Consider the following 19,444-nt stretch of genomic DNA (forward strand, 5'->3'; position numbering starts at 1 on the left):
TTTTGTGGGCACCTTTAAAATGTCATTTCCTACAACTTTCATGTTTTAAGAAAAGGCCAATTCGGCCTCTATCTAGGACCTAAAATTTCGGACAGAATGAAGAACCAAGAACCCTAATTTTCCAGATTTCTTCCAAAACAGAATTTACTTGCAATCTTCCACTTTTTCCACCTTCAAGAATCATTAAACATCATTTCCAATCATCATACATAACCACATAATCATACTCATATTAAAACAGAAAAATCCCCAAAAATAATAAAAGTTCATCCATCCAACCACAACTCAAAATATAATCCATCAAACCATCTCTTTAGCCATCACAAGTCTCTAATTTAGCATAATCAAGAACAAAGAAATGATGGCTAGACATGATACCTTCAAATATCAAGAAAGGTGATGACTTAGGGATTTTTCTTCCAAAACAACTCCACCAAGAGCTTCAATCTTCCTTAGCTAGCAAGTTTTATGGAGTGATTTGCAATTTAATCGGTTGGAACTCAAGATTTGGACAAGAAATTGAAGTGCAAGATGATGGATTTTCTCTCTCTTTTTCTCTCAAAATTTCGTCCAAGACAAGCTAAAATGGAGAGAAATTGGGTCCAAATTGGTTTTAGTAAAGTTAGAAAAGTCTTGGTCAAAAGTCAAGGTCCAATGGTTTTGTGACAAATGGTCCTTTAGGGTTTTAATCTTATCTTTTTGTCTCTCCAATACAAATATCTTAACACATTGTAAAATAATATCACTTAATACAAAATTGCAACAAGTTGTCAAAAATATAATGCATTTACCGCACTTGCGGGTCCCACGTCCAAAATACGCTTTTAATTTCTCAAAAACTAACCGATACTAGAAAAATCATTTTAAAACTATCTTTGCTCATAACTTTATCTGGGGAATTTTTCTAATCAAGAAAATGTAGAAAAGGCGGGCGTTTAAAAAAATAAACCCTAGAAAATTAGAAAATTTCCGGGTTCTCAAACTCATTTTTTTTTCGGGGCGTCACAAACTCCCCTCCTTAAAAGAATGTCGTCCTCGACATTCCCTCTTGTACCAATCAAGTCAAGACATCCCGCAAAAATCTCTCAAGAGTCAAATCAAACCCACAGTCCGGCATCCTAAACTTCAAGCCTAGGATACACTACAGAGATCTGAAGCCTAAGCTCTGATACCAACTGTGACGACCCCACCTCCCCCTAAGGCGAACCAGAGGGTTCGGCGGGCCGCCTGCCCGGCTCTCGCAGGGACTCAGTCGTTCACTAAAGTCCTCAAATGAATTACAAGAATAAACCTCAAAGATACAGCACATGGTCCACAAATATACATCCAAGTCTCCAATAATTACATGTCACAATTGCAGCGGAAACGATTCCCAACTATACATAAAATGATTCCAAATCCAAATTATACAACATAAAGGCCATCCATTCACGTGAACAAGCACAACAAGTCCTGCCTTCGCCTTGAGCCCTGTGGAGGGGAATAAAATATTTTTGGGGTGAGCTAGAAGCTCAGCGAGTAACCAGAAAATCAGTAATCCAATCGGTTTAACAATATTTCTTTTCAATGATGTCATAAATCACATGATAAGTCCAGAAACGATTACAGCATTTACAAAACATTAAATATGGAGTATCAATAATTCAAGAAACACGTACAATGGAAAGCGATAGTAACATTCATGAAAAGGATACGTTCATTTTTTATAAATAATCCCTCGTTCATCTTTTTATTCGTTCATCTTTTTTTTTTCCGGACGTTGGCCGGCGTCCACCCATCCGGACGTAGCCGGACTCCACCCATCCGGACGTAGCCGGACTACAAGGTAATACTCGAGTATACCAAATTCACCCAGGGTCACCATATCGCCCGACCGAGTCCGCTTCTGGCTCGAGTCGATCGGTAACGAAGGGCAGTGGCCAGTTCAGCCAAACGGCTTACATTCATGCGCAACTAGCATTTAATCATTAATCATTGAAAGTTTCATATTTATTTAGGTCGAGTGCGATAAAGTACACACTCGCCTAGAAAACTTGTTTTAACAATCATTGAAAGCACTTAACACATTATCAATCAATAATAACAAGCCAATAAGTCAAGGAAATATAGCAAACAAGGAACACTCACATGTAAGCACGCATGATATGCAAGAAAACAGTTCAAAAGTAAATAAGACAAGAAAACAGTTCAAAAGTAACTTTGGAAACAGTTCAAAAGTAAATAATGCAGGAAACAGTTCATAAATAACTTTAGAAATAGTTTGAGGTCACTCACCTCCATGGCTCAGAAATCATCCATCATATAACATTGCCTTACTCAAATCCAAGTTTTAGATCACAAACTCAATGCAAACAAATCCTTTAAAAGTTCGGACAGCACTTCCCCTGAATTTGCTTACTTTTCCAGCCATCATGGCTTCATTATATCCTCAGCCAGTCCCAAAGGTACACACACAACAACAAGTTCATCCAATAGCCATTCAGCAAGCTCCAAGTAGTACTAGTACAAGTCAAGCTAGGGAAAAGTCCGGAAATGAAAGTTTAGCTCAAAACCAGAAAAACAGTTTTGACGTCATTTTACGGTAATGGCACCAAAGGTACTACGATTGTCGGATGAAGGTGCAAGACCCACCGTTTCGAAGCTAAGAGATAGGGGTACAATATTGCAGAAGGTCACTCAACCCAGTTTCGAGTGTAACCAGGTCAAAAATGCAAGAAACTATACCAGAATCACAAAAACAGATTCACAGAACGCATTCCAGCGGAAACATCATAACTCAGGCTCTCCAAGTCCAAATCCAGAAATTCGAAAACCAGATAAAATCTAAGAAACAGGGATACATTTCATCAGAAGACCTCAACAACCAATTCGGAAGCAATTCCAGCCAAAACAACCAATTACAGTCGCAAATCCCAATTTCGGGTAAACCAGAACAGCAATAGTAATTTCGGTTTTTCTCACTCTACGCTATTCCGTTTGACCTGAAATTTTGTGGGCACCTTTAAAATGTCATTTCCTACAACTTTCATGTTTTAAGAAAAGGCCAATTCGGCCTCTATCTAGGACCTAAAATTTCGGACAGAATGAAGAACCAAGAACCCTAATTTTCCAGATTTCTTCCAAAACAGAATTTACTTGCAATCTTCCACTTTTTCCACCTTCAAGAATCATTAAACATCATTTCCAATCATCATACATAAACACATAATCATACTCATATTAAAACAGAAAAATCTCCAAAAATAATAAAAGTTCATCCATCCAACCACAACTCAAAATATAATCCATCAAACCATCTCTTTAGCCATCACAAGTCTCTAATTTAGCATAATCAAGAACAAAGAAAGGATGGCTAGACATGATACCTTCAAATATCAAGAAAGGTGATGACTTAGGGATTTTTCTTCCAAAACAACTCCACCAAGAGCTTCAATCTTCCTTAGCTAGCAAGTTTTATGGAGTGATTTGCAATTTAATCGGTTGGAACTCAAGATTTGGACAAGAAATTGAAGTGCAAGATGATGGATTTTCTCTCTCTTTTTCTCTCAAAATTTCGTCCAAGACAAGCTAAAATGGAGAGAAATTGGGTCCAAATTGGTTTTAGTAAAGTTAGAAAAGTCTTGGTCAAAAGTCAAGGTCCAATGGTTTTGTGACAAATGGTCCTTTAGGGTTTTAATCTTATCTTTTTGTCTCTCCAATACAAATATCTTAACACATTGTAAAATAATATCACTTAATACAAAATTCCAACAAGTTGTCAAAAATATAATGCATTTACCGCACTTGCGGGTCCCACGTCCAAAATACGCTTTTAATTTCTCAAAAACTAACCGATACTAGAAAAATCATTTTAAAACTATCTTTGCTCATAACTTTATCTGGGGAATTTTTCTAATCAAGAAAATGTAGAAAAGGCGGGCGTTTAAAAAAATAAACCCTAGAAAATTAGAAAATTTGCGGGTTCTCAAACTCATTTTTTTTTCGGGGCGTCACAAACTCCCCTCCTTAAAAGAATGTCGTCCTCGACATTCCCTCTTGTACCAATCAAGTCAAGACATCCCGCAAAAATCTCTCAAGAGTCAAATCAAACCCACAGTCCGGCATCCTAAACTTCAAGCCTAGGATACACTACAGAGATCTGAAGCCTAAGCTCTGATACCAACTGTGACGACCCCACCTCCCCCTAAGGCGAACCAGAGGGTTCGGCGGGCCGCCTGCCCGGCTCTCGCAGGAACTCAGTCGTTCACTAAAGTCCTCAAATGAATTACAAGAATAAACCTCAAAGATACAGCACATGGTCCACAAATATACATCCAAGTCTCCAATAATTACATGTCACAATTGCAGCGGAAACGATTCCCAACTATACATAAAATGATTCCAAATCCAAATTATACAACATAAAGGCCATCCATTCACGTGAACAAGCACAACAAGTCCTGCCTTCGCCTTGAGCCCTGTGGAGGGGAATAAAATATTTTTGGGGTGAGCTAGAAGCTCAGCGAGTAACCAGAAAATCAGTAATCCAATCGGTTTAACAATATTTCTTTTCAATGATGTCATAAATCACATGATAAGTCCAGAAACGATTACAGCATTTACAAAACATTAAATATGGAGTATCAATAATTCAAGAAACACGTACAATGGAAAGCGATAGTAACATTCATGAAAAGGATACGTTCATTTTTTATAAATAATCCCTCGTTCATCTTTTTATTCGTTCATCTTTTTTTTTTCCGGACGTTGGCCGGCGTCCACCCATCCGGACGTAGCCGGACTCCACCCATCCGGACGTAGCCGGACTACAAGGTAATACTCGAGTATACCAAATTCACCCAGGGTCACCATATCGCCCGACCGAGTCCGCTTCTGGCTCGAGTCGATCGGTAACGAAGGGCAGTGGCCAGTTCAGCCAAACGGCTTACATTCATGCGCAACTAGCATTTAATCATTAATCATTGAAAGTTTCATATTTATTTAGGTCGAGTGCGATAAAGTACACACTCGCCTAGAAAACTTGTTTTAACAATCATTGAAAGCACTTAACACATTATCAATCAATAATAACAAGCCAATAAGTCAAGGAAATATAGCAAACAAGGAACACTCACATGTAAGCACGCATGATATGCAAGAAAACAGTTCAAAAGTAAATAAGACAAGAAAACAGTTCAAAAGTAACTTTGGAAACAGTTCAAAAGTAAATAATGCAGGAAACAGTTCATAAATAACTTTAGAAATAGTTTGAGGTCACTCACCTCCATGGCTCAGAAATCATCCATCATATAACATTGCCTTACTCAAATCCAAGTTTTAGATCACAAACTCAATGCAAACAAATCCTTTAAAAGTTCGGACAGCACTTCCCCTGAATTTGCTTACTTTTCCAGCCATCATGGCTTCATTATATCCTCAGCCAGTCGTAAAGGTACACACACAACAACAAGTTCATCCAATAGCCATTCAGCAAGCTCCAAGTAGTACTAGTACAAGTCAAGCTAGGGAAAAGTCCGGAAATGAAAGTTTAGCTCAAAACCAGAAAAACAGTTTTGACGTCATTTTACGGTAATGGCACCAAAGGTACTACGATTGTCGGATGAAGGTGCAAGACCCACCGTTTCGAAGCTAAGAGATAGGGGTACAATATTGCAGAAGGTCACTCAACCCAGTTTCGAGTGTAACCAGGTCAAAAATGCAAGAAACTATACCAGAATCACAAAAACAGATTCACAGAACGCATTCCAGCGGAAACATCATAACTCAGGCTCTCCAAGTCCAAATCCAGAAATTCGAAAACCAGATAAAATCTAAGAAACAGGGATACATTTCATCAGAAGACCTCAACAACCAATTCGGAAGCAATTCCAGCCAAAACAACCAATTACAGTCGCAAATCCCAATTTCGGGTAAACCAGAACAGCAATAGTAATTTCGGTTTTTCTCACTCTACGCTATTCCGTTTGACCTGAAATTTTGTGGGCACCTTTAAAATGTCATTTCCTACAACTTTCATGTTTTAATAAAAGGCCAATTCGGCCTCTATCTAGGACCTAAAATTTCGGACAGAATGAAGAACCAAGAACCCTAATTTTCCAGATTTCTTCCAAAACAGAATTTACTTGCAATCTTCCACTTTTTCCACCTTCAAGAATCATTAAACATCATTTCCAATCATCATACATAAACACATAATCATACTCATATTAAAACAGAAAAATCTCCAAAAATAATAAAAGTTCATCCATCCAACCACAACTCAAAATATAATCCATCAAACCATCTCTTTAGCCATCACAAGTCTCTAATTTAGCATAATCAAGAACAAAGAAAGGATGGCTAGACATGATACCTTCAAATATCAAGAAAGGTGATGACTTAGGGATTTTTCTTCCAAAACAACTCCACCAAGAGCTTCAATCTTCCTTAGCTAGCAAGTTTTATGGAGTGATTTGCAATTTAATCGGTTGGAACTCAAGATTTGGACAAGAAATTGAAGTGCAAGATGATGGATTTTCTCTCTCTTTTTCTCTCAAAATTTCGTCCAAGACAAGCTAAAATGGAGAGAAATTGGGTCCAAATTGGTTTTAGTAAAGTTAGAAAAGTCTTGGTCAAAAGTCAAGGTCCAATGGTTTTGTGACAAATGGTCCTTTAGGGTTTTAATCTTATCTTTTTGTCTCTCCAATACAAATATCTTAACACATTGTAAAATAATATCACTTAATACAAAATTCCAACAAGTTGTCAAAAATATAATGCATTTACCGCACTTGCGGGTCCCACGTCCAAAATACGCTTTTAATTTCTCAAAAACTAACCGATACTAGAAAAATCATTTTAAAACTATCTTTGCTCATAACTTTATCTGGGGAATTTTTCTAATCAAGAAAATGTAGAAAAGGCGGGCGTTTAAAAAAATAAACCCTAGAAAATTAGAAAATTTGCGGGTTCTCAAACTCATTTTTTTTTCGGGGCGTCACAAACTCCCCTCCTTAAAAGAATGTCGTCCTCGACATTCCCTCTTGTACCAATCAAGTCAAGACATCCCGCAAAAATCTCTCAAGAGTCAAATCAAACCCACAGTCCGGCATCCTAAACTTCAAGCCTAGGATACACTACAGAGATCTGAAGCCTAAGCTCTGATACCAACTGTGACGACCCCACCTCCCCCTAAGGCGAACCAGAGGGTTCGGCGGGCCGCCTGCCCGGCTCTCGCAGGAACTCAGTCGTTCACTAAAGTCCTCAAATGAATTACAAGAATAAACCTCAAAGATACAGCACATGGTCCACAAATATACATCCAAGTCTCCAATAATTACATGTCACAATTGCAGCGGAAACGATTCCCAACTATACATAAAATGATTCCAAATCCAAATTATACAACATAAAGGCCATCCATTCACGTGAACAAGCACAACAAGTCCTGCCTTCGCCTTGAGCCCTGTGGAGGGGAATAAAATATTTTTGGGGTGAGCTAGAAGCTCAGCGAGTAACCAGAAAATCAGTAATCCAATCGGTTTAACAATATTTCTTTTCAATGATGTCATAAATCACATGATAAGTCCAGAAACGATTACAGCATTTACAAAACATTAAATATGGAGTATCAATAATTCAAGAAACACGTACAATGGAAAGCGATAGTAACATTCATGAAAAGGATACGTTCATTTTTTATAAATAATCCCTCGTTCATCTTTTTATTCGTTCATCTTTTTTTTTTCCGGACGTTGGCCGGCGTCCACCCATCCGGACGTAGCCGGACTCCACCCATCCGGACGTAGCCGGACTACAAGGTAATACTCGAGTATACCAAATTCACCCAGGGTCACCATATCGCCCGACCGAGTCCGCTTCTGGCTCGAGTCGATCGGTAACGAAGGGCAGTGGCCAGTTCAGCCAAACGGCTTACATTCATGCGCAACTAGCATTTAATCATTAATCATTGAAAGTTTCATATTTATTTAGGTCGAGTGCGATAAAGTACACACTCGCCTAGAAAACTTGTTTTAACAATCATTGAAAGCACTTAACACATTATCAATCAATAATAACAAGCCAATAAGTCAAGGAAATATAGCAAACAAGGAACACTCACATGTAAGCACGCATGATATGCAAGAAAACAGTTCAAAAGTAAATAAGACAAGAAAACAGTTCAAAAGTAACTTTGGAAACAGTTCAAAAGTAAATAATGCAGGAAACAGTTCATAAATAACTTTAGAAATAGTTTGAGGTCACTCACCTCCATGGCTCAGAAATCATCCATCATATAACATTGCCTTACTCAAATCCAAGTTTTAGATCACAAACTCAATGCAAACAAATCCTTTAAAAGTTCGGACAGCACTTCCCCTGAATTTGCTTACTTTTCCAGCCATCATGGCTTCATTATATCCTCAGCCAGTCGTAAAGGTACACACACAACAACAAGTTCATCCAATAGCCATTCAGCAAGCTCCAAGTAGTACTAGTACAAGTCAAGCTAGGGAAAAGTCCGGAAATGAAAGTTTAGCTCAAAACCAGAAAAACAGTTTTGACGTCATTTTACGGTAATGGCACCAAAGGTACTACGATTGTCGGATGAAGGTGCAAGACCCACCGTTTCGAAGCTAAGAGATAGGGGTACAATATTGCAGAAGGTCACTCAACCCAGTTTCGAGTGTAACCAGGTCAAAAATGCAAGAAACTATACCAGAATCACAAAAACAGATTCACAGAACGCATTCCAGCGGAAACATCATAACTCAGGCTCTCCAAGTCCAAATCCAGAAATTCCAAAACCAGATATAATCTAAGAAACAGGGATACATTTCATCAGAAGACCTCAACAACCAATTCGGAAGCAATTCCAGCCAAAACAACCAATTACAGTCGCAAATCCCAATTGCGGGTAAACCAGAACAGCAATAGTAATTTCGGCTTTTCTCACTCTACGCTATTCCGTTTGACCTGAAATTTTGTGGGCACCTTTAAAATGTCATTTCCTACAACTTTCATGTTTTAAGAAAAGGCCAATTCGGCCTCTATCTAGGACCTAAAATTTCGGACAGAATGAAGAACCAAGAACCCTAATTTTCCAGATTTCTTCCAAAACAGAATTTACTTGCAATCTTCCACTTTTTCCACCTTCAAGAATCATTAAACATCATTTCCAATAATCATACATAACCACATAATCATACTCATATTAAAACAGAAAAATCCCCAAAAATAATAAAAGTTCATCCATCCAACCACAACTCAAAATATAATCCATCAAACCATCTCTTTAGCCATCACAAGTCTCTAATTTAGCATAATCAAGAACAAAGAAATGATGGCTAGACATGATACCTTCAAATATCAAGAAAGGTGATGACTTAGGGATTTTTCTTCCAAAACAACTCCACCAAGAGCTTCAATCTTCCTTAGCTAGCAAGTTTTATGGAGTGATTTGCAATTTAATCGGTTGGAACTCAAGATTTGGACAAGAAATTGAAGTGCAAGATGATGGATTTTCTCTCTCTTTTTCTCTCAAAATTTCGTCCAAGACAAGCTAAAATGGAGAGAAATTGGGTCCAAATTGGTTTTAGTAAAGTTAGAAAAGTCTTGGTCAAAAGTCAAGGTCCAATGGTTTTGTGACAAATGGTCCTTTAGGGTTTTAATCTTATCTTTTTGTCTCTCCAATACAAATATCTTAACACATTGTAAAATAATATCACTTAATACAAAATTGCAACAAGTTGTCAAAAATATAATGCATTTACCGCACTTGCGGGTCCCACGTCCAAAATACGCTTTTAATTTCTCAAAAACTAACCGATACTAGAAAAATCATTTTAAAACTATCTTTGCTCATAACTTTATCTGGGGAATTTTTCTAATCAAGAAAATGTAGAAAAGGCGGGCGTTTAAAAAAATAAACCCTAGAAAATTAGAAAATTTCCGGGTTCTCAAACTCATTTTTTTTTCGGGGCGTCACAAACTCCCCTCCTTAAAAGAATGTCGTCCTCGACATTCCCTCTTGTACCAATCAAGTCAAGACATCCCGCAAAAATCTCTCAAGAGTCAAATCAAACCCACAGTCCGGCATCCTAAACTTCAAGCCTAGGATACACTACAGAGATCTGAAGCCTAAGCTCTGATACCAACTGTGACGACCCCACCTCCCCCTAAGGCGAACCAGAGGGTTCGGCGGGCCGCCTGCCCGGCTCTCGCAGGGACTCAGTCGTTCACTAAAGTCCTCAAATGAATTACAAGAATAAACCTCAAAGATACAGCACATGGTCCACAAATATACATCCAAGTCTCCAATAATTACATGTCACAATTGCAGCGGAAACGATTCCCAACTATACATAAAATGATTCCAAATCCAAATTATACAACATAAAGGCCATCCATTCACGTGAACAAGCACAACAAGTCCTGCCTTCGCCTTGAGCCCTGTGGAGGGGAATAAAATATTTTTGGGGTGAGCTAGAAGCTCAGCGAGTAACCAGAAAATCAGTAATCCAATCGGTTTAACAATATTTCTTTTCAATGATGTCATAAATCACATGATAAGTCCAGAAACGATTACAGCATTTACAAAACATTAAATATGGAGTATCAATAATTCAAGAAACACGTACAATGGAAAGCGATAGTAACATTCATGAAAAGGATACGTTCATTTTTTATAAATAATCCCTCGTTCATCTTTTTATTCGTTCATCTTTTTTTTTTCCGGACGTTGGCCGGCTCCACCCATCCGGACGTAGCCGGACTCCACCCTTCCGGACGTAGCCGGACTACAAGGTAATACTCGAGTATACCAAATTCACCCAGGGTCACCATATCGCCCGACCGAGTCCGCTTCTGGCTCGAGTCGATCGGTAACGAAGGGCAGTGGCCAGTTCAGCCAAACGGCTTACATTCATGCGCAACTAGCATTTAATCATTAATCATTGAAAGTTTCATATTTATTTAGGTCGAGTGCGATAAAGTACACACTCGCCTAGAAAACTTGTTTTAACAATCATTGAAAGCACTTAACACATTATCAATCAATAATAACAAGCCAATAAGTCAAGGAAATATAGCAAACAAGGAACACTCACATGTAAGCACGCATGATATGCAAGAAAACAGTTCAAAAGTAAATAAGACAAGAAAACAGTTCAAAAGTAACTTTGGAAACAGTTCAAAAGTAAATAATGCAGGAAACAGTTCATAAATAACTTTAGAAATAGTTTGAGGTCACTCACCTCCATGGCTCAGAAATCATCCATCATATAACATTGCCTTACTCAAATCCAAGTTTTAGATCACAAACTCAATGCAAACAAATCCTTTAAAAGTTCGGACAGCACTTCCCCTGAATTTGCTTACTTTTCCAGCCATCATGGCTTCATTATATCCTCAGCCAGTCGTAAAGGTACACACACAACAACAAGTTCATCCAATAGCCATTCAGCAAGCTCCAAGTAGTACTAGTACAAGTCAAGCTAGGGAAAAGTCCGGAAATGAAAGTTTAGCTCAAAACCAGAAAAACAGTTTTGACGTCATTTTACGGTAATGGCACCAAAGGTACTACGATTGTCGGATGAAGGTGCAAGACCCACCGTTTCGAAGCTAAGAGATAGGGGTACAATATTGCAGAAGGTCACTCAACCCAGTTTCGAGTGTAACCAGGTCAAAAATGCAAGAAACTATACCAGAATCACAAAAACAGATTCACAGAACGCATTCCAGCGGAAACATCATAACTCAGGCTCTCCAAGTCCAAATCCAGAAATTCCAAAACCAGATATAATCTAAGAAACAGGGATACATTTCATCAGAAGACCTCAACAACCAATTCGGAAGCAATTCCAGCCAAAACAACCAATTACAGTCGCAAATCCCAATTGCGGGTAAACCAGAACAGCAATAGTAATTTCGACTTTTCTCACTCTACGCTATTCCGTTTGACCTGAAATTTTGTGGGCACCTTTAAAATGTCATTTCCTACAACTTTCATGTTTTAAGAAAAGGCCAATTCGGCCTCTATCTAGGACCTAAAATTTCGGACAGAATGAAGAACCAAGAACCCTAATTTTCCAGATTTCTTCCAAAACAGAATTTACTTGCAATCTTCCACTTTTTCCACCTTCAAGAATCATTAAACATCATTTCCAATAATCATACATAACCACATAATCATACTCATATTAAAACAGAAAAATCCCCAAAAATAATAAAAGTTCATCCATCCAACCACAACTCAAAATATAATCCATCAAACCATCTCTTTAGCCATCACAAGTCTCTAATTTAGCATAATCAAGAACAAAGAAAGGATGGCTAGACATGATACCTTCAAATATCAAGAAAGGTGATGACTTAGGGATTTTTCTTCCAAAACAACTCCACCAAGAGCTTCAATCTTCCTTAGCTAGCAAGTTTTATGGAGTGATTTGCAATTTAATCGGTTGGAACTCAAGATTTGGACAAGAAATTGAAGTGCAAGATGATGGATTTTCTCTCTCTTTTTCTCTCAAAATTTCGTCCAAGACAAGCTAAAATGGAGAGAAATTGGGTCCAAATTGGTTTTAGTAAAGTTAGAAAAGTCTTGGTCAAAAGTCAAGGTCCAATGGTTTTGTGACAAATGGTCCTTTAGGGTTTTAATCTTATCTTTTTGTCTCTCCAATACAAATATCTTAACACATTGTAAAATAATATCACTTAATACAAAATTCCAACAAGTTGTCAAAAATATAATGCATTTACCGCACTTGCGGGTCCCACGTCCAAAATACGCTTTTAATTTCTCAAAAACTAACCGATACTAGAAAAATCATTTTAAAACTATCTTTGCTCATAACTTTATCTGGGGAATTTTTCTAATCAAGAAAATGTAGAAAAGGCGGGCGTTTAAAAAAATAAACCCTAGAAAATTAGAAAATTTGCGGGTTCTCAAACTCATTTTTTTTTCGGGGCGTCACAAACTCCCCTCCTTAAAAGAATGTCGTCCTCGACATTCCCTCTTGTACCAATCAAGTCAAGACATCCCGCAAAAATCTCTCAAGAGTCAAATCAAACCCACAGTCCGGCATCCTAAACTTCAAGCCTAGGATACACTACAGAGATCTGAAGCCTAAGCTCTGATACCAACTGTGACGACCCCACCTCCCCCTAAGGCGAACCAGAGGGTTCGGCGGGCCGCCTGCCCGGCTCTCGCAGGAACTCAGTCGTTCACTAAAGTCCTCAAATGAATTACAAGAATAAACCTCAAAGATACAGCACATGGTCCACAAATATACATCCAAGTCTCCAATAATTACATGTCACAATTGCAGCGGAAACGATTCCCAACTATACATAAAATGATTCCAAATCCAAATTATACAACATAAAGGCCATCCATTCACGTGAACAAGCACAACAAGTCCTGCCTTCGCCTTGAGCCCTGTGGAGGGGAATAAAATATTTTTGGGGTGAGCTAGAAGCTCAGCGAGTAACCAGAAAATCAGTAATCCAATCGGTTTAACAATATTTCTTTTCAATGATGTCATAAATCACATGATAAGTCCAGAAACGATTACAGCATTTACAAAACATTAAATATGGAGTATCAATAATTCAAGAAACACGTACAATGGAAAGCGATAGTAACATTCATGAAAAGGATACGTTCATTTTTTATAAATAATCCCTCGTTCATCTTTTTATTCGTTCATCTTTTTTTTTTCCGGACGTTGGCCGGCGTCCACCCATCCGGACGTAGCCGGACTCCACCCATCCGGACGTAGCCGGACTACAAGGTAATACTCGAGTATACCAAATTCACCCAGGGTCACCATATCGCCCGACCGAGTCCGCTTCTGGCTCGAGTCGATCGGTAACGAAGGGCAGTGGCCAGTTCAGCCAAACGGCTTACATTCATGCGCAACTAGCATTTAATCATTAATCATTGAAAGTTTCATATTTATTTAGGTCGAGTGCGATAAAGTACACACTCGCCTAGAAAACTTGTTTTAACAATCATTGAAAGCACTTAACACATTATCAATCAATAATAACAAGCCAATAAGTCAAGGAAATATAGCAAACAAGGAACACTCACATGTAAGCACGCATGATATGCAAGAAAACAGTTCAAAAGTAAATAAGACAAGAAAACAGTTCAAAAGTAACTTTGGAAACAGTTCAAAAGTAAATAATGCAGGAAACAGTTCATAAATAACTTTAGAAATAGTTTGAGGTCACTCACCTCCATGGCTCAGAAATCATCCATCATATAACATTGCCTTACTCAAATCCAAGTTTTAGATCACAAACTCAATGCAAACAAATCCTTTAAAAGTTCGGACAGCACTTCCCCTGAATTTGCTTACTTTTCCAGCCATCATGGCTTCATTATATCCTCAGCCAGTCGTAAAGGTACACACACAACAACAAGTTCATCCAATAGCCATTCAGCAAGCTCCAAGTAGTACTAGTACAAGTCAAGCTAGGGAAAAGTCCGGAAATGAAAGTTTAGCTCAAAACCAGAAAAACAGTTTTGACGTCATTTTACGGTAATGGCACCAAAGGTACTACGATTGTCGGATGAAGGTGCAAGACCCACCGTTTCGAAGCTAAGAGATAGGGGTACAATATTGCAGAAGGTCACTCAACCCAGTTTCGAGTGTAACCAGGTCAAAAATGCAAGAAACTATACCAGAATCACAAAAACAGATTCACAGAACGCATTCCAGCGGAAACATCATAACTCAGGCTCTCCAAGTCCAAATCCAGAAATTCGAAAACCAGATAAAATCTAAGAAACAGGGATACATTTCATCAGAAGACCTCAACAACCAATTCGGAAGCAATTCCAGCCAAAACAACCAATTACAGTCGCAAATCCCAATTTCGGGTAAACCAGAACAGCAATAGTAATTTCGGTTTTTCTCACTCTACGCTATTCCGTTTGACCTGAAATTTTGTGGGCACCTTTAAAATGTCATTTCCTACAACTTTCATGTTTTAATAAAAGGCCAATTCGGCCTCTATCTAGGACCTAAAATTTCGGACAGAATGAAGAACCAAGAACCCTAATTTTCCAGATTTCTTCCAAAACAGAATTTACTTGCAATCTTCCACTTTTTCCACCTTCAAGAATCATTAAACATCATTTCCAATCATCATACATAAACACATAATCATACTCATATTAAAACAGAAAAATCTCCAAAAATAATAAAAGTTCATCCATCCAACCACAACTCAAAATATAATCCATCAAACCATCTCTTTAGCCATCACAAGTCTCTAATTTAGCATAATCAAGAACAAAGAAAGGATGGCTAGACATGATACCTTCAAATATCAAGAAAGGTGATGACTTAGGGATTTTTCTTCCAAAACAACTCCACCAAGAGCTTCAATCTTCCTTAGCTAGCAAGTTTTATGGAGTGATTTGCAATTTAATCGGTTGGAACTCAAGATTTGGACAAGAAATTGAAGTGCAAGATGATGGATTTTCTCTCTCTTTTTCTCTCAAAATTTCGTCCAAGACAAGCTAAAATGGAGAGAAATTGGGTCCAAATTGGTTTTAGTAAAGTTAGAAAAGTCTTGGTCAAAAGTCAAGGTCCAATGGTTTTGTGACAAATGGTCCTTTAGGGTTTTAATCTTATCTTTTTGTCTCTCCAATACAAATATCTTAACACATTGTAAAATAATATCACTTAATACAAAATTGCAACAAGTTGTCAAAAATATAATGCATTTACCGCACTTGCGGGTCCCACGTCCAAAATACGCTTTTAATTTCTCAAAAACTAACCGATACTAGAAAAATCATTTTAAAACTATCTTTGCTCATAACTTTATCTGGGGAATTTTTCTAATCAAGAAAATGTAGAAAAGGCGGGCGTTTAAAAAAATAAACCCTAGAAAATTAGAAAATTTGCGGGTTCTCAAACTCATTTTTTTTTCGGGGCGTCACAAACTCCCCTCCTTAAAAGAATGTCGTCCTCGACATTCCCTCTTGTACCAATCAAGTCAAGACATCCCGCAAAAATCTCTCAAGAGTCAAATCAAACCCACAGTCCGGCATCCTAAACTTCAAGCCTAGGATACACTACAGAGATCTGAAGCCTAAGCTCTGATACCAACTGTGACGACCCCACCTCCCCCTAAGGCGAACCAGAGGGTTCGGCGGGCCGCCTGCCCGGCTCTCGCAGGGACTCAGTCGTTCACTAAAGTCCTCAAATGAATTACAAGAATAAACCTCAAAGATACAGCACATGGTCCACAAATATACATCCAAGTCTCCAATAATTACATGTCACAATTGCAGCGGAAACGATTCCCAACTATACATAAAATGATTCCAAATCCAAATTATACAACATAAAGGCCATCCATTCACGTGAACAAGCACAACAAGTCCTGCCTTCGCCTTGAGCCCTGTGGAGGGGAATAAAATATTTTTGGGGTGAGCTAGAAGCTCAGCGAGTAACCAGAAAATCAGTAATCCAATCGGTTTAACAATATTTCTTTTCAATGATGTCATAAATCACATGATAAGTCCAGAAACGATTACAGCATTTACAAAACATTAAATATGGAGTATCAATAATTCAAGAAACACGTACAATGGAAAGCGATAGTAACATTCATGAAAAGGATACGTTCATTTTTTATAAATAATCCCTCGTTCATCTTTTTATTCGTTCATCTTTTTTTTTTCCGGACGTTGGCCGGCGTCCACCCATCCGGACGTAGCCGGACTCCACCCATCCGGACGTAGCCGGACTACAAGGTAATACTCGAGTATACCAAATTCACCCAGGGTCACCATATCGCCCGACCGAGTCCGCTTCTGGCTCGAGTCGATCGGTAACGAAGGGCAGTGGCCAGTTCAGCCAAACGGCTTACATTCATGCGCAACTAGCATTTAATCATTAATCATTGAAAGTTTCATATTTATTTAGGTCGAGTGCGATAAAGTACACACTCGCCTAGAAAACTTGTTTTAACAATCATTGAAAGCACTTAACACATTATCAATCAATAATAACAAGCCAATAAGTCAAGGAAATATAGCAAACAAGGAACACTCACATGTAAGCACGCATGATATGCAAGAAAACAGTTCAAAAGTAAATAAGACAAGAAAACAGTTCAAAAGTAACTTTGGAAACAGTTCAAAAGTAAATAATGCAGGAAACAGTTCATAAATAACTTTAGAAATAGTTTGAGGTCACTCACCTCCATGGCTCAGAAATCATCCATCATATAACATTGCCTTACTCAAATCCAAGTTTTAGATCACAAACTCAATGCAAACAAATCCTTTAAAAGTTCGGACAGCACTTCCCCTGAATTTGCTTACTTTTCCAGCCATCATGGCTTCATTATATCCTCAGCCAGTCGTAAAGGTACACACACAACAACAAGTTCATCCAATAGCCATTCAGCAAGCTCCAAGTAGTACTAGTACAAGTCAAGCTAGGGAAAAGTCCGGAAATGAAAGTTTAGCTCAAAACCAGAAAAACAGTTTTGACGTCATTTTACGGTAATGGCACCAAAGGTACTACGATTGTCGGATGAAGGTGCAAGACCCACCGTTTCGAAGCTAAGAGATAGGGGTACAATATTGCAGAAGGTCACTCAACCCAGTTTCGAGTGTAACCAGGTCAAAAATGCAAGAAACTATACCAGAATCACAAAAACAGATTCACAGAACGCATTCCAGCGGAAACATCATAACTCAGGCTCTCCAAGTCCAAATCCAGAAATTCCAAAACCAGATATAATCTAAGAAACAGGGATACATTTCATCAGAAGACCTCAACAACCAATTCGGAAGCAATTCCAGCCAAAACAACCAATTACAGTCGCAAATCCCAATTGCGGGTAAACCAGAACAGCAATAGTAATTTCGGTTTTTCTCACTCTACGCTATTCCGTTTGACCTGAAATTTTGTGGGCACCTTTAAAATGTCATTTCCTACAACTTTCATGTTTTAAGAAAAGGCCAATTCGGCCTCTATCTAGGACCTAAAATTTCGGACAGAATGAAGAACCAAGAACCCTAATTTTCCAGATTTCTTCCAAAACAGAATTTACTTGCAATCTTCCACTTTTTCCACCTTCAAGAATCATTAAACATCATTTCCAATAATCATACATAACCACATAATCATACTCATATTAAAACAGAAAAATCCCCAAAAATAATAAAAGTTCATCCATCCAACCACAACTCAAAATATAATCCATCAAACCATCTCTTTAGCCATCACAAGTCTCTAATTTAGCATAATCAAGAACAAAGAAAGGATGGCTAGACATGATACCTTCAAATATCAAGAAAGGTGATGACTTAGGGATTTTTCTTCCAAAACAACTCCACCAAGAGCTTCAATCTTCCTTAGCTAGCAAGTTTTATGGAGTGATTTGCAATTTAATCGGTTGGAACTCAAGATTTGGACAAGAAATTGAAGTGCAAGATGATGGATTTTCTCTCTCTTTTTCTCTCAAAATTTCGTCCAAGACAAGCTAAAATGGAGAGAAATTGGGTCCAAATTGGTTTTAGTAAAGTTAGAAAAGTCTTGGTCAAAAGTCAAGGTCCAATGGTTTTGTGACAAATGGTCCTTTAGGGTTTTAATCTTATCTTTTTGTCTCTCCAATACAAATATCTTAACACATTGTAAAATAATATCACTTAATACAAAATTCCAACAAGTTGTCAAAAATATAATGCATTTACCGCACTTGCGGGTCCCACGTCCAAAATACGCTTTTAATTTCTCAAAAACTAACCGATACTAGAAAAATCATTTTAAAACTATCTTTGCTCATAACTTTATCTGGGGAATTTTTCTAATCAAGAAAATGTAGAAAAGGCGGGCGTTTAAAAAAATAAACCCTAGAAAATTAGAAAATTTGCGGGTTCTCAAACTCATTTTTTTTTCGGGGCGTCACAAACTCCCCTCCTTAAAAGAATGTCGTCCTCGACATTCCCTCTTGTACCAATCAAGTCAAGACATCCCGCAAAAATCTCTCAAGAGTCAAATCAAACCCACAGTCCGGCATCCTAAACTTCAAGCCTAGGATACACTACAGAGATCTGAAGCCTAAGCTCTGATACCAACTGTGACGACCCCACCTCCCCCTAAGGCGAACCAGAGGGTTCGGCGGGCCGCCTGCCCGGCTCTCGCAGGAACTCAGTCGTTCACTAAAGTCCTCAAATGAATTACAAGAATAAACCTCAAAGATACAGCACATGGTCCACAAATATACATCCAAGTCTCCAATAATTACATGTCACAATTGCAGCGGAAACGATTCCCAACTATACATAAAATGATTCCAAATCCAAATTATACAACATAAAGGCCATCCATTCACGTGAACAAGCACAACAAGTCCTGCCTTCGCCTTGAGCCCTGTGGAGGGGAATAAAATATTTTTGGGGTGAGCTAGAAGCTCAGCGAGTAAC

Source organism: Coffea arabica, chromosome 7e (genome assembly GCF_036785885.1).
Source record: "Coffea arabica cultivar ET-39 chromosome 7e, Coffea Arabica ET-39 HiFi, whole genome shotgun sequence".
In the NCBI taxonomy this organism is placed as follows: domain Eukaryota; kingdom Viridiplantae; phylum Streptophyta; class Magnoliopsida; order Gentianales; family Rubiaceae; genus Coffea; species Coffea arabica.